The sequence below is a fragment of the Henckelia pumila genome, chromosome 4, assembly GCF_033568475.1.
Source record: "Henckelia pumila isolate YLH828 chromosome 4, ASM3356847v2, whole genome shotgun sequence".
NCBI lineage: Eukaryota > Viridiplantae > Streptophyta > Magnoliopsida > Lamiales > Gesneriaceae > Henckelia > Henckelia pumila.
The window spans coordinates 5,965,870-5,980,102 of NC_133123.1; positions in this window are offsets into that span (position 1 = coordinate 5,965,870).

Below are 14,233 nucleotides of genomic sequence, written 5' to 3' on the forward strand. Positions count from 1 at the left end.
CCATATTACATCATGTTTTTATAAAACTTCTATTCATTTCGCATACGTCTCATCCATGATATCAAACGGTATGCCGAGATTATTCAAAACCGATAAATCGAGATTTACCGTAAAATTGGACAAGCTGTACCACCACGTTGTGGGACTCAAATCCAAGGTTATTTGTGTATTTCAATAAAAGCATTTATTCACTTTTTTTTTTATTTAAAAAAAGACATTTTATCTTAATTAAAGCAATGATACTTTGTTCAAGATTATTTAAAACTGAATTTACCAAAATATTAATTTTCAATTGACGGGTATCCAAAGTCACCGATATTATGTAGTAATTAAAGATTTGTGTGGACACATTGAAATTTATCACGTCGGCATTAAAATTTAAAATCAAGCACCCCGAAAGTCGAAAGCGCATTAAAATATACCTATAAGAAACAGAATCTCAACCCCCAACAGTTGCCCTTAAAAACGCATTGACTTCCTTGCACGAGTTTATCACTTTACATGTACATGAGAAAGAACGTGGGCATCCATACAAGTCGTGTGAATCACCATAAAATGCAAAAACGTACTTTCTTTAAAAAGCAAAAAATTAAAATTTTTTGACGTTGAACCGACTGTTCAAGGTACTTGTTCTAGTGATGCGATGCGGACCCTTTATTTTAGTTTATTAATTTGGCTGAAAAAACAGAAGAAAAATATTTAAAAACGCAGCTAACATATCATACAACAATATTTATAATAATTATATTGTGAGATTTTGTATTCGATATGACATAAAATTTGATAAATAAAATTTTTGAATTTATTTTTTATAGTGTAAATTGTATATATTGTACAAATTTTGTTGTACATATAACATTACTCAAATCAAAAGGCAAGCATATAAAGTATTTTTTTAGGGGTTCTTATTGAAAGATGTATCAATATTTACCAAAGATTAATTAAAGTTTTAAAATAGCATAACAATGTGCATTATAGGAAATCAAAAAATAACAACAAAAAGACTATCCCACGAGACCTCTTGCTTAATACATACTAGCAAATAAGCACACACAATGTGTGTGATATAAAAGAAAAAGAAATGAATGTGTTTGAGATTTGAGTGGAAAATATGAAACGTGAAAATGTAGAGAAGTGGGGTGATGAAAAGTGCCAAAGTGGGTTGATGATAGTTTAGATATTTTTAAAAACAGACCAAGACATCGATTAGTTATTCTAGTATGCTCACCCTTAAGAAATAGTAAAAGATATTACATTGGTTTCCGTATATATATTTATTTTTTTAACAGATTAAGGTAGTGTTTGAGATAGCTTCTAGAAATCAATTTTTAGTTTTTTTTCACGAAATTTTGTAAAATTTTGTGAAGGAAAAACTAAGAAGTGCTTTTTAGAAACTCTCTCAGACACTATTTAAGGATTTTATTGAAAATTTAAATTAATAATCAGATTTTCTATTTTATGATTGCTTGATTGCTTTTAAGAAATTGTTACACATTTTTCTAAGACTCGGTTTATATTGAGAGAGAATACAACATATATATTTGGGGACGACTGATTAAGTTTTCACAAAATTTTGTAAGTTAAGGCTCTAAATTTATTGGGTTTTTTATATTAAGGTTGCGTTTACTTGCTGTGATAAGTATAAGATTATATAAATAATCCTAAGCAATCACATGTTTACTTGCTTTTTTAGGGCTCGTATTAACTCATAAAGTCCATCTATAGTTACCTAATTTATATTTTAAACTTTAATGATTTATCACAAAAAAATGGTGTGATAAATAATCATTATGTTTTTAATTAAAAAAATTACACTAATATCCTTAATTTACTTCCCAAAAAAATAATATGTGAAAATCTCATTTAAAAAATTATATAACATGGATATAAATTTCAAATAAGTTAAGATATATTAATACATTTTATTTAATTTACATATACGAAATGCCCATTTTAAAATTATAAAACATGAAAAAAATTCTAATAATTTAATATATGATTAATACATTTCATTATAATTTATCTTTATTCATGGGGAAAAAAAAATTTAACTCAATTTATTATTTTTTTAAAAATAAATTAATAATATTTATACTCAATAATTTTTGTCAATTAAAATAATTTACATGTGGATTAATAATAATTTATATTTTTCAATAAAAATCACAATCTCAATTTTATTTTACAAATAAAAGCTAAAAATAAGATTATATATTATACATAAAGGACAAAATTGTAACTCGTCATTTAATCATATATAATATCAATCACAACATTGATCCATTAAAGTAAACATGTGATTATTTATGCATCATTATTCAACATCCTATAAAATTAGTTTAATAATCTTAGTATTATTTATCTATATATAATTAATCTCACTAAGTAAACACAGCCTAATAGTATTGGTGTACGACTGATAAATGGATTATGTGCACCGTTAATTGATTCCACTTGGAAGTTTATGGAATGCCTACTTCAATTAATTGTACGTTACCATGTTATCGTGCTTCAACATATTTACTGTAAAAAAAATTGTTAATGACCCATTAAAAAAATTAATGTTGATTTTTTTTTTTTTTTTTTGGAGTAAAATGATGAAGAATTCATTGTGCCTACAAGTCATATTATTATTATTATTATTATTATTATTATTATTATTATTATTATTATTATTATTATTATTATTATTATTATTATTATTATTATTATTATTATTAATTATGAAAAGACTATTTTGAAAGAAAATGAAACACGAAATATTCAGTGTGTACAACTCATGAAATGGAGTCAAAAATGGTGCCAGCCACGGAGTGTCGGTGAAAGGTTCCCACATGGCAAATATAGATGCGACATTGGTGCTTCCGATTCCGTATGAATATATATTATTGCTTCGAATAACATTTATGTCTCGTAAGAGCATCTATGGTTTATTTTAATTTTAATTTAATATTGGTTTCTAAGCTGAGTATAATACTCCTTTCAAAAAAAAAAAAAAAATGGAGTAAAATACTAATAAAGATATGATAGAAAAATTACCTAAAGACATGATAAAAATATTTTTGGGGTAATTATTTTAAAATCCCTAAACCTAAACATAAATTTCTCCTAACTCCCTACATTCAAATTTTTTAGTTTGCACTCCCTAGTGGTCCCCAATTTTGATTAAACAAGTATTCAACTAATCTTTTGTACTTTGGCGTTGTTTTACCTATCGAACCAGTTCATGTCGTGAAGAACTATTGGTTGCGCAAGGTTTCCAGCCTATATACTTTAGATTAGGGTCCAACATGCTTTCGTAAAGTAAATCAAATTTAAATACCTCTTTGACCATAATGTCGTCGGGTCATACCTGCCGAGTTTTACGAAGTGCTCCTCACACTCCAACCACGCAGTCGCAACAGATGGTTTCTGTACAAGCTCCTTCAACGACACCCAGCACAGCCTTAATTCGTTTTCTACCTTAAGGGTATGGTATATAAATTTAATTATAAAATATGAACATGAAATAACAAGAGACTTTAGAAAAATTATTCAAACATAATATTATTACATAAATCAACTCCTTTGAAGAGGAGAAGACAACTTGTTTAGCTACTCATAGTAGCCTCGTTCTTGAAATACATAAACGAAAACTTATTACAATAGAAAGAGAAATATTACAACAATTTTATTCGTAAGAAAACTGAAGGGAATGATCGATGTCTTCAGCTTCCTCAAATGCCTGTATTTATAGCTGTAGTTCCACTCATTTCACCGAAAAACTTCAGGGAATCTTACAGCTGTCTTGTATTTCTTTATGTCATTATTGATGGCATCTTTTACTAGTGGAGGAGGCAGCTGTCTTGAATTTTTTATGCCATTATTGATGGCATCTTTTACTAGTGGAGGAATCACATGTCTGCCACTTTCTTTTGGCTTTATTCTCCTCACATGCCTGCTTTATTGTTGTCGAGGCATCTTTTGCTTTTGAAGTAGACCCCTGTGAAAACGCATCTTTGGTGGTCCTTGTCCACCTTTGCTTGTCTCGGAAAAATCCTTTCGATCCGTTCGGGGTCTAAAGGTTTTTTCAAATTCTGGCTCCTTCTGATTTGGGCATTCTGGGCAGATATTCTCTGACCATCGTCCAATATAAGCCATGTTACAAAATTTTCGGCGAGTTTCTTTACTCCCCGGCAGCTTGTTGTTCCACAAAAGATTTATCTTCTTTTCGAAAAGTACTTCCGCAAATGCTGTAGTTTTTCCTGTCGTTGTGTTCAACAGGAACGATCCGTTCATAGAATTCTGATAAAATTTGAATGGAAACTTGACTTTGTCCATCTCAGTAAGACAGACCCAAATATCTCATGCCATCTGGTTGAGATCTCATTTTCCCCGAAAGTGGACACCAAGGGTATTTCTTCAGTTTTAGGATCCTTGATAAATTTATGACTATTTATATCAGGTCTCCTCAGCTTGATAAAATGAAAGGGTTCGTGTGATCCTTTCACTGTTGGTTCTGGAGCTGCACTGAAAAAATATAACTCAAGCACATCTCCTCTGGACAAATGATCATTATTTGCCCATGTTTCTTGGACTGCTTCCTGAATCCATTTTGGTAACTGTGATATCTCCAGAAAGCTTGGTGACGTTGTATAAACTGAGGCCAAAGCCCCAAATTCATACCAGAGTTTTACATCTTTAGGATTGACATTGTTTTTTAGCCAAACCCTTGGATATATTCCTGCAACATCAACCCTGCAAGTGTTCGGGTTGATTTCATTCCTTGTATTCAATTTCTCCCACTTTTGTTGATAAACCTGGAATGGAGAAATAATAGATGGATTAGTATCAATCTTAGATTTGCCCTTGTCAGTGTTGGACCTAAGATTGATCTCTTTCTCTTTTACCCCAGAGGCGGAGGGTTGACTTGATGAGTTATCCTCATAAATTGTTGCTTCATCCAAATCATCAAAGGCTGATGATAGATTAGCTCTTGTTTCTTGAGTTTTAGATTCCTCAATATCTTGTTTCACAACCGGTGGTTGTATTTCTTGTTCTTGTAAAACCAATGGTTTTAGTATATCTTGTTTATGAGAAACAATGATTTCTCTATAGCCTTCACAATTGGCCCTTGAATAGCAGCCCATAGTTGTGTTTGAGCTTGCATACATCCTGTAATTCGATTAAATACTTTGATCCGATCAGCTTGTTGTAACCTGCCGGCCATTTCAGCATTAATGGCTAACTGGTTGAACTCGTTTTGAAGCAACCCAAGATGTTCCCGGAGATGCCTCTGCATTTTCAGGATGGAATCCACGTCATTGCCTTCCATCTTTTGTTAAAAAATCTGCAAGAATATTTTCATGAGATTTAATAATAACAATATCAAAAATATAATTTTGACATAATGCTTGCCATCTTAATAACCTAGCTTTCTCAGGTTTAGATTCAATCTTATTCTTTAGGAAAGCTTTTACCTGGGTGTTATCAACCTTCAGAGTGAATTTTTTAGCAAGTAAAAATAATTGCCATTTTTCAAAAGCCCTTTTAACCGCATAAAATTCCTTCTCGTTGATATGACATCTAATGGCCTCAGATTCTGAAAAAAGACCGCTACAGTATCTGCATGGTATTTCCCCATCTGGAGTGATTTTGGTAAGGACTGCGGCCGACCAATCGTCGCTGGCATCCGTAAATAATACCAGATCATCTTCATCTACGGGTATAGCCATTTTTGGGAGATTCTTACATATCTCTTTTAATTGGTTTACCCCTTTAGTATGGTCATCGGTCCATATAAACCTAGCATCCTTTTTTAAAAAAAGAACTGAACACCTTTCTGTACATTGCTAGATTGTTAATGAATATCCCTGCAAAATTAACTACTCCAAGAAAACTCTGGAGTTGTTTTACATCTTTGAGTTTATCTGGAAAATTCTTTACCTTTTCCACAATATGGGGTTGTAGAATTATTTCAGTTTCATCAATCTCAATACCGAGGAATTCAATTTTCCTTGTTGCTATGACTGCTTTCTTTTCAGATAACACCAGTCCTTCTTGTTTACAAATTTTAGAGAAAATCTCTAAGTGTTTAACGTGTTCGTTTATATTTTTTGATGCTATAAGAATATCATCAATATAAACAAACATAAAGTTGAAATAATCTTTAAAAAGATTATCCATCTTTCTTTGAAATATCTGGGGTGCATTAGCCAATCCTATAGGCATAACTTCCCAAATATAGTGTCCTTGTGGAGTAGAGAAGGCTGTGAATTTCTTACTGCCTTCTTCCATTCTTATCTGGTAGAATCCAGACTTACAATCAAATTTTGAGAACACTCTAGCATTTCGTACACAGCTAATTAGATGTTCTCTACTAGGTATGAAGTACCCGTCAAACTCCAGGATTTTATTAATATCTTGGTAGTTAATAACTAACCTGGGTTTCCTTCTTTTTATTTCACCATGATTTCTGACCAGAAAACCTGGGCTACTATATGGTGAAACTCCTTTTTTGATTAGACCAAGGTCCAAATGTTCCTTGATAATCATTCTCATATCCCTTTGATCTGTTATGTTCATCGGGATAGGCTTATATCTGACGAATTCATACTATTTGCCTTCCTTTAGAGTAAGTCTGGCTTTGAGTTGATTTCTATCCCACCATGCCAAAGGATGCTCATTATAACTTTTTTTGAGCCTCTTTTTGACATCTTCAAGGGATACCTTATTTTCTAACTCTATATCTCTATGATTTAGAGTTACCTTGAGAAGCTCCATATCCTCTGTTTGGAGTTCTTGTTCTGTTGTTATTTTCAACATGGTTTCTCCAAACCTTCTTGGATCTTTCATTTTTGGGTGAAAAAGTTGTCCCTTATCACCACGCTGGCTGCGAAATATTATCGACAATTGTCGATAAAAAGCAACTTTGAGTCTTTGAACGATAATTTTATGATCACAAATTGTACTGAACATAAGTCTTCTTGACTCATTGTCTTGTGTGTACTTCTTAAACATTTGTAAGAAGTTATTTCCTAACAGGATATCAGCTTCTGTATCATGAAAATAGATTGGTGGTGTCTTTACCTTGTACCAAGATGTCTGACCTGCTCCTCCTATAAGGATCTCTGTTTGTTTTATTCCTTTGCAAAGAATTAAAATTCTTCGAGAGAAATCTCGTCCAGCAATTTTTGGCAAATATTCTTCACATTTTTCAGGGAATACTCCTCTTTTTGCTGTACAAATTCCTGCTCCCGAATCAATATAAGCTGCAAAGTATTCAGCCTTATATTGTTCATACAACATCCCTATCGGAATGTATATGGAGAAAGGACTTGTTGTCATTTTTTAAAGGGATTACTAAATGGTCCTGCCATTTTTAACAGACTGTGTTGTAACTCAGTAATCCGATTAAGACTATTCACTTTTAGTCTTCCTAAGGCTTCAGAAGGTAGAGTATGGTTACTCCTTTCTACCTCTTCAATGCGATCTAGTAAATCATGTTCATGACTTACTAATTTCAACAGCTGCTTCTTCCTCTGTTTGTAAACAGAGTTCTCGAATCTGATTAAGGGATTGTCCCTTATCCAATTCTCTTGGTTTTCCATTTCGTAGAATTCTTATTGAATCCTCCAAGTCTTTTCTTTTGCCATGAACTCTATTCCTTTTTCAAGGCGTTTCCATGGTTTATGGTCCTCCAGAAACTCTAGGCCAAGAATGAGTTGATCCACTTTTTTTCCTGGAATTCCACATATTTGAACTTCCAATTCTCCAATATTTATCAATCCTTGGTAAGTTCCTTTTTCATGTTGTTCCAAATAGTAAATCGAGTTACAAGGGAACTGGTTCCGATGACTTGTAATATCGAATACTATTTTCACTTCTTTCCATCCTTCTGGAGATCTAAGTTTTCCTATTATAGAAAACTCTTTTTCTTCTGATGGAATTTTTTGAATAGGAGATTTGTCCCATCTCCTACTTGTCATTCGGTTTTCTTGAAAAGATAACATTCGAGGTTCTATTTTAAGGTCTCTGTATAGAACCGGTCTGTCTTGGATTTGAATGTCTGTTTCTTGAATTAAAGGAAACTCGATTCTTTCTGGGTATATTGCATGAGCAACTTTCCCAAAGATCTCTGGAATTTCAATGAACTCATTTCTAATAAATAATTCAGAATGATGAGTATTAGAAAGAGCATATAAAATTTGATATGTAATAGAATATGGTCTATTACCTTCCTTCATTAGTCTTTTTTCCTTGAAGTTTTGATGCAACGTCAAGGCTCGACTAAAGTCCCTGTCAGGTAAATTGTAGGCTATTCTTGGATAGATAACTCCTACAATTTTTCCTGCACAAAGATTTCCTGAGATAGTACCCAGGACAACATCTTGAATATTCCTCATTCTTTTATCGCATACTACGATATCTATGGGTGAATCTATTCCTTCTTTAAAAGTTGCCTTGATCATTATTTGGATTGCTCCAATATGAATCCAAGACATCGTCTTTGCTACCTCACCTTTCAACTTTTGCAATTCTTCTCTTATTTCTTCAAAAGAAATTAACTGCATCTCTATTTGATTACTTGTTAACTCCATGGAGATTGTCATTTCCCTTCTGGATACTTTGTAAATCAAATTATGTCTTCTTTGTCTAAGCCCTAGGTTGCCTAAGACTTTTTCTACTTGTCCTGCCTAAAATCCCTGGTACTTTTGTAACGTTGGATTTTCTTTCATAATCGTTTGGACCATATTATGAGATATCGTGATTTGGCTAAAGAATCCAGCCAAACTTTCATGTGTTTCATGCTGAAACACTTCTTCTTTATTCTGATTCTGATTCTGATTCTGATCCATCCTCAGAATCTTCTTGACTAAACAATATCTCTTCTTCGTATATGCTTTCATCTGAGGGGATATCCTCAAATTGATATACTTGGACTAGATCTTGAAAGAAGACCGCATCATCCATATCTGGTGTTGCTTCAAAGAGTTTAACTCTTTTTTTCTCGTTTTCTGGACAATTTGTAGATATATGTCCTCTTGCTCCACATGTTCAGCAGTTGCAATCCTTGAAACTTTCACTTGCTCTTGTATGAGTTCTTCTGAAAGTTCTTCTTGATGGTGTTCTTCCCCTGCTTTGTGATGAGCTTGTTACTGGGGATGTTCTTGTAGGTCCACTTCTTCTTCCTGACCTATAAGATCTGACCTTTTTTTTGGACCAAAATGTTCTTGGTTTCCAAGAACTTCTCATTCTTTTATTGTAGGGATTACTTCTGAATTTCTTCCTTTTAAATCCCTGTGATCTGTTTCCAATGATCGTTGAAAGATCATTATCTTTACAACATAAAGGTGTACGTTTATTTATACCCCTTATTTTCTTGTAGTTCTTCTGTAATGCTGCCATATGGCATCATTCTGCCAATTTTCCTTTCAAAAAGGACGCGCGTCTTGCTAAAGTGTCAAGATGACCTGGAACGTATTCTTTAATCAGCATTTCTCTCCAGGGACTTGACATTTTTGCGAAAAATAGCTGAATAGCTACATTTTCCTCGACTCCTGAATTCCATCTGTATTTAGTGAATAACATAATGTATTCATCAACTAAACAGATATCATGTAACTCGAGGCTATACAGAGCTTGAGTATATCTTATCTTTTTCTCTGTATCTTGATTGTTGAAATAGTCTACCCCTATAAATTGTGCTTTAAATAAGGTGGCCATTCTTTCTCCAATTTCGCTGAGGGATTCTCCTGCTAAGATTGATTCCTTCGTATCTGGCATAGTCATCTCCCAAGCAATCTTGACAGATCCCATTAGACTCATTTCTAGAAGTTTAATGAATCCTTCTTTATTGAGATCTAATGTCTCTGCTGCAATTCTCATAGCTGACGTCCAATCATCTATAAGATCTTCTCTATTTTTGAAGTCCAAAACATCAAGGTTTAACATAACCCCGTAAGGATGTTGTAACACCCGGTATTTTTAATTACATAAATCCGCCTGCATAATTAGGATATTTAATTATTTAAATTTATGATTTATGGGTTAAATAATTATGTGAATTATTTATGCATGATTTAAGTTATTTTTAAGCATTTAACCCATAATTAGTGATTTTTATGATTTTTAGTATTTTTATTATTTAATCGCGTAGACGGGACCGTGGACGGACGAGATGACAACTTTCTAGCCAAATTATTTTATGAGCCTTTTTAGAGCCTTAAATTATTATTTTGAGTTTTATTATCTCAAAATTTTAGGTATTTAATTTTATTTAATTTTAGGGGTCATTTTTTATCCAAAATTAGTCAAAATATTGACTTTTTAGTATTTTTTAAAATTCCCCTAAATTATTATTTCGAGATTTTATTTAGGTGATCAGGTTTTTAAATGTTTATTTAAGAGTTAAGTTGTATTTTAACTATTTTTAAAACCTTTTTATTAAATTATTTAACCTATATTCTAATTAACCTAAAATTATATCCCTAAACCCTATTCTAGCCGATCACTCCTTCTTCCCTAGCATCAGCCGTCACCTCCATCTTCTTCTTCACTGAACCAACCTCCAAGAACACCATAGCCATTATTTCGAAGGTTCCAAGCAAGCCAAGGCATCCCGTCGTCGCCCCGTCGTCCCGGAAACGTCCTACGCGTGTGCTAATCGTCTTCTACGGTATTAAGGCATGATTTTCTTCACTTTTCAAACCTATATCAGTGTATGTATGTGTGTGGGTGTGTATCATCAGAATCGATATTTTTGACAACAAGCTTTTCGATTTTTCCTCCAAAATTGCTCTCGGTTTTGACATTGGTGTTTGCATGCTCACGTTTTCATGTCCATGGCTAGGTGGGCTGCTGGTCCACGGTTAGAGGGGTACCTTGGGGTCCCTAGGATCGAAGGGTGGGGTCGGACATGGACTGGAAGGGGCTAGGTTCGGCCTGGTTCAGACTGAACCATGACTGCCCATGTTTCTGCACAGTTTAGGGTTTCGGAAGAGGTTGCTTCGGGTTCCTGGTTTGGTCGTGCATGGGGCTGGGGCCTGGTCAGGCTAGGTCCGCCCGGACGTGGGCTACGTCCGGGCGGCGGCGCCCCGGCCAGGGGCGGCCGGAGCCGGCCGGCAGCAGGCCAAGAAGGCCTGCTGCTCTCGGCCGAGGAGAATGGAGGAGGGGGCAATCGGGTTTTAGGGTTTCTAGTGGGTTTCGGGTCGGGTCTTGGGTCCGGGTCGGGTCTAAAATAATATGGGTTAAGTTAAGTGGGTTCGGGTCTGGGTTATTTTAATTGGGCTCGGGTATTTTTTATTTTTAAGTTTTAAGTTAATTAGGAGTTAAATGGACTAATTAAATTCCCAAAAAAATTTAATTAGTACCATTTAATTTATTTGGGTTACTTTAAATTATTTTGGGTTATTTAATTATTTTTGGGCTTTTAATAATTTTTATTTAAATTTTTAAGTTGGCCAGAAACTTTTATGGGCTTGGGAGCCCATGAAAGTTATTGGGCCTGTTATTGGCTTTTGGGCCCATTGGGCCAGGGACAGTGTTATTGGGCCTAAGTTAGTCTTAATGGGCTTTGGTTGATTTATGGGCCAAGTCTTAAGTTAATGGGCTTGCATGTCTAGGGCCAGCAGCTGTATCAAACCATGAGAAAATTGCATGTGTCCTGATTATATATTTAATTATTTTTATGCATTTAAGTTATTTTAATATTTATATGTTAGTAAGAAAAATTAAATTAAATATATATGAAGGACACACAATTTATTTAAGTACATGCATTCATGAAATCAATTTTTATGCTATGATTTAATTCCTATGGTTGAGCAAATAAAATATTTTAGGTGGAAATTGAAGTAGTGTGGCTATTTATGTATGGGCAGTTTCTGCCATTTATGTATGGGCAGTTTTCTGCCATTTATGTATGGGTGGTTCGCCACCAGCCTCGTACGATGGTTTCTTAGACTGATCAGTCGCACTATGGGTCACACTTACGGATAGGACCATTCGATGTTCAGAAAATAAATGCTCAACAACTCAAGTATGTATGATATTATGTATGTTATGTATTATGTTATTTATGTTTATTTATGTAAGTTATGTTACGAAATTTTTAAGCATGCTCATTCACGTATATGTATGTATTAGTATTAAATTGTTTTAAATTATTTTGAACCCTTGTTAGTATGCATGTTGGGCCTCTAGGCTCACTACACTGATATGGTGCAGGTGAGTATGTAGAGGAGCAGGTTACCCCTACCGGTGGTGAGGACGTATGAGCAGTGCTGCAGTAGCCCCGTGACCGTGACAGCTTCTGAGTCACCATGCTTGAGTCTTATGATACATTTTATTATTTTTTTGGGTTGAGTTGTTTGGAATATTTTATTAAATAATTTAGTGCATGCATACTTTTTATTTATTTTAATTATGCAGTATATTTTTAATTTATAGGGTTGACTCAGATATTTATTTAATTCATAGAATGCATTTTATTTAAGTATTTAAATTGTTTATTTATTTAGTCATGAATTTATTTTAAGATTTTATTCTGTGCATATATGTATGGGCATATATGTACATATTTTATTTAGTAGTATAAAAAAAAAAAAAAATTTCCGCATATTTATTTATTATAGAGTTAGGGTCGTTTCAGATGTATTGGATCTAAAACAGTTTTTCCGTAAGGAGTTTGATGGAGTGGGATTTTACTCCTTCTTGATCTGGTTTCTGCTGGATGTGAATTTTCTCCAACCTGAAACTCACTATGTGGTTCTTCTGTTTTAACCGCATATCTTGGGAGATTCCCTATGGGTTGTTCACCCTCAGGGGAGTTCATTTTTAGATCTACTACTTTGAGATTCGCAAAAGAATCCGCGAGATCTTGTAGATCCTCGAGATTTAATTTCTCTAAAGTAGTCATCAGATAGTGTTTTTCTCTGATACTGCTTTTATAAGATTAATCATCCTTTCATCATCAGTTAAAGGTTTTTGAACCATTTTGGTTTTACCTTTCTGATGTAACAATGGTTCGATACCAAACGAGAGTGGTAACCTTCCTCCTGTATTTTCTTTTCTAGAACCTGAAGTTTGTTCTAGATTTGTGATTTTAGTTTGAAGATCCTTTAGGGTTACAAGAATTTCTTCTTGTTTCTTAAGGATTCCTTCAATCTGCCGAGGTATTTCATACAGCTGATTGCTGTAATATTGTACCGTCTTTTGAATTTCTCTAAGATCTCCGAAGAGTTTAGAGGAATCTGGGGTAATTTCTAAAAATTGAGAGTTAGAAATCATCTTTCTGTCGTAAGTAATCTATTGTGAACAGATTAACTTGTTTATAGGATTTCATATAAATAAAATTCTCTTGATTCAAACCTTCGTTTGAAGTCATCTTTTGTAAAAAATCTTCTCCTCAACAAAGAAAAGTATGAGTTAACGAATAATATTAAGTCTGAATATTTAACCTAAAGCTCTGATACCATTTTTTGCACATAATTCTTTGTTCCAGAATAAGCATTAAAACATGAGATATAAGCACAGAGATCTTTAGATATAAGTATAAAACCTTCAGATCTAAGCACAAAATAATCCATATTGAGTACAAGAATTAAATATTAAAATAATCAAGTTTTGTGGTCCTTAGAGAGTGCAAAGAAAGAATCTTTAAGGGAGGGAGTTGGGAGAAAGAAAGATTTGGGTTTGGGGATTTATTCATAATTGACTCTTTTAACAACCTATAGTTTCTATATTTTTACTTTGACAAGTTAATTTATTCAAGATTTTTAATAATTTAATTGACAATGCTATATGTATTATGTACATAGACTCTTACATAGAGGTGTACACGCCCTATTAAATTAGGAAATAATTTTAAATTCTTTTAAAATTTCTTTTTTTTTCAACCTACAATTTTTTGTCTTGCTCAAAAAAATATATCAAATTATTTTAAAATGTTTTTATTTTCAACCTACGATTGTTTATCTTTTTCAAAAAAACTCTTAATGAAAATATTGTTATTATTAATTTAATTATTTATTGTGAAATTTTAGGGGTGTCAAAATTGAATCCGACCCAAGTTGATCAGTTACTATAGGATTAAGACTGATTTTTGGGGTTCAGGTTAGACCCAAAATATTTGATTTTTTTAAAATTTTTAACAAAATAATTAAATACACATAATAATAATTAATATATTTTGATTTAAATACATAATAACAATATCTCACTTATATAGTTCTATATAACTTAAATTTGAAAG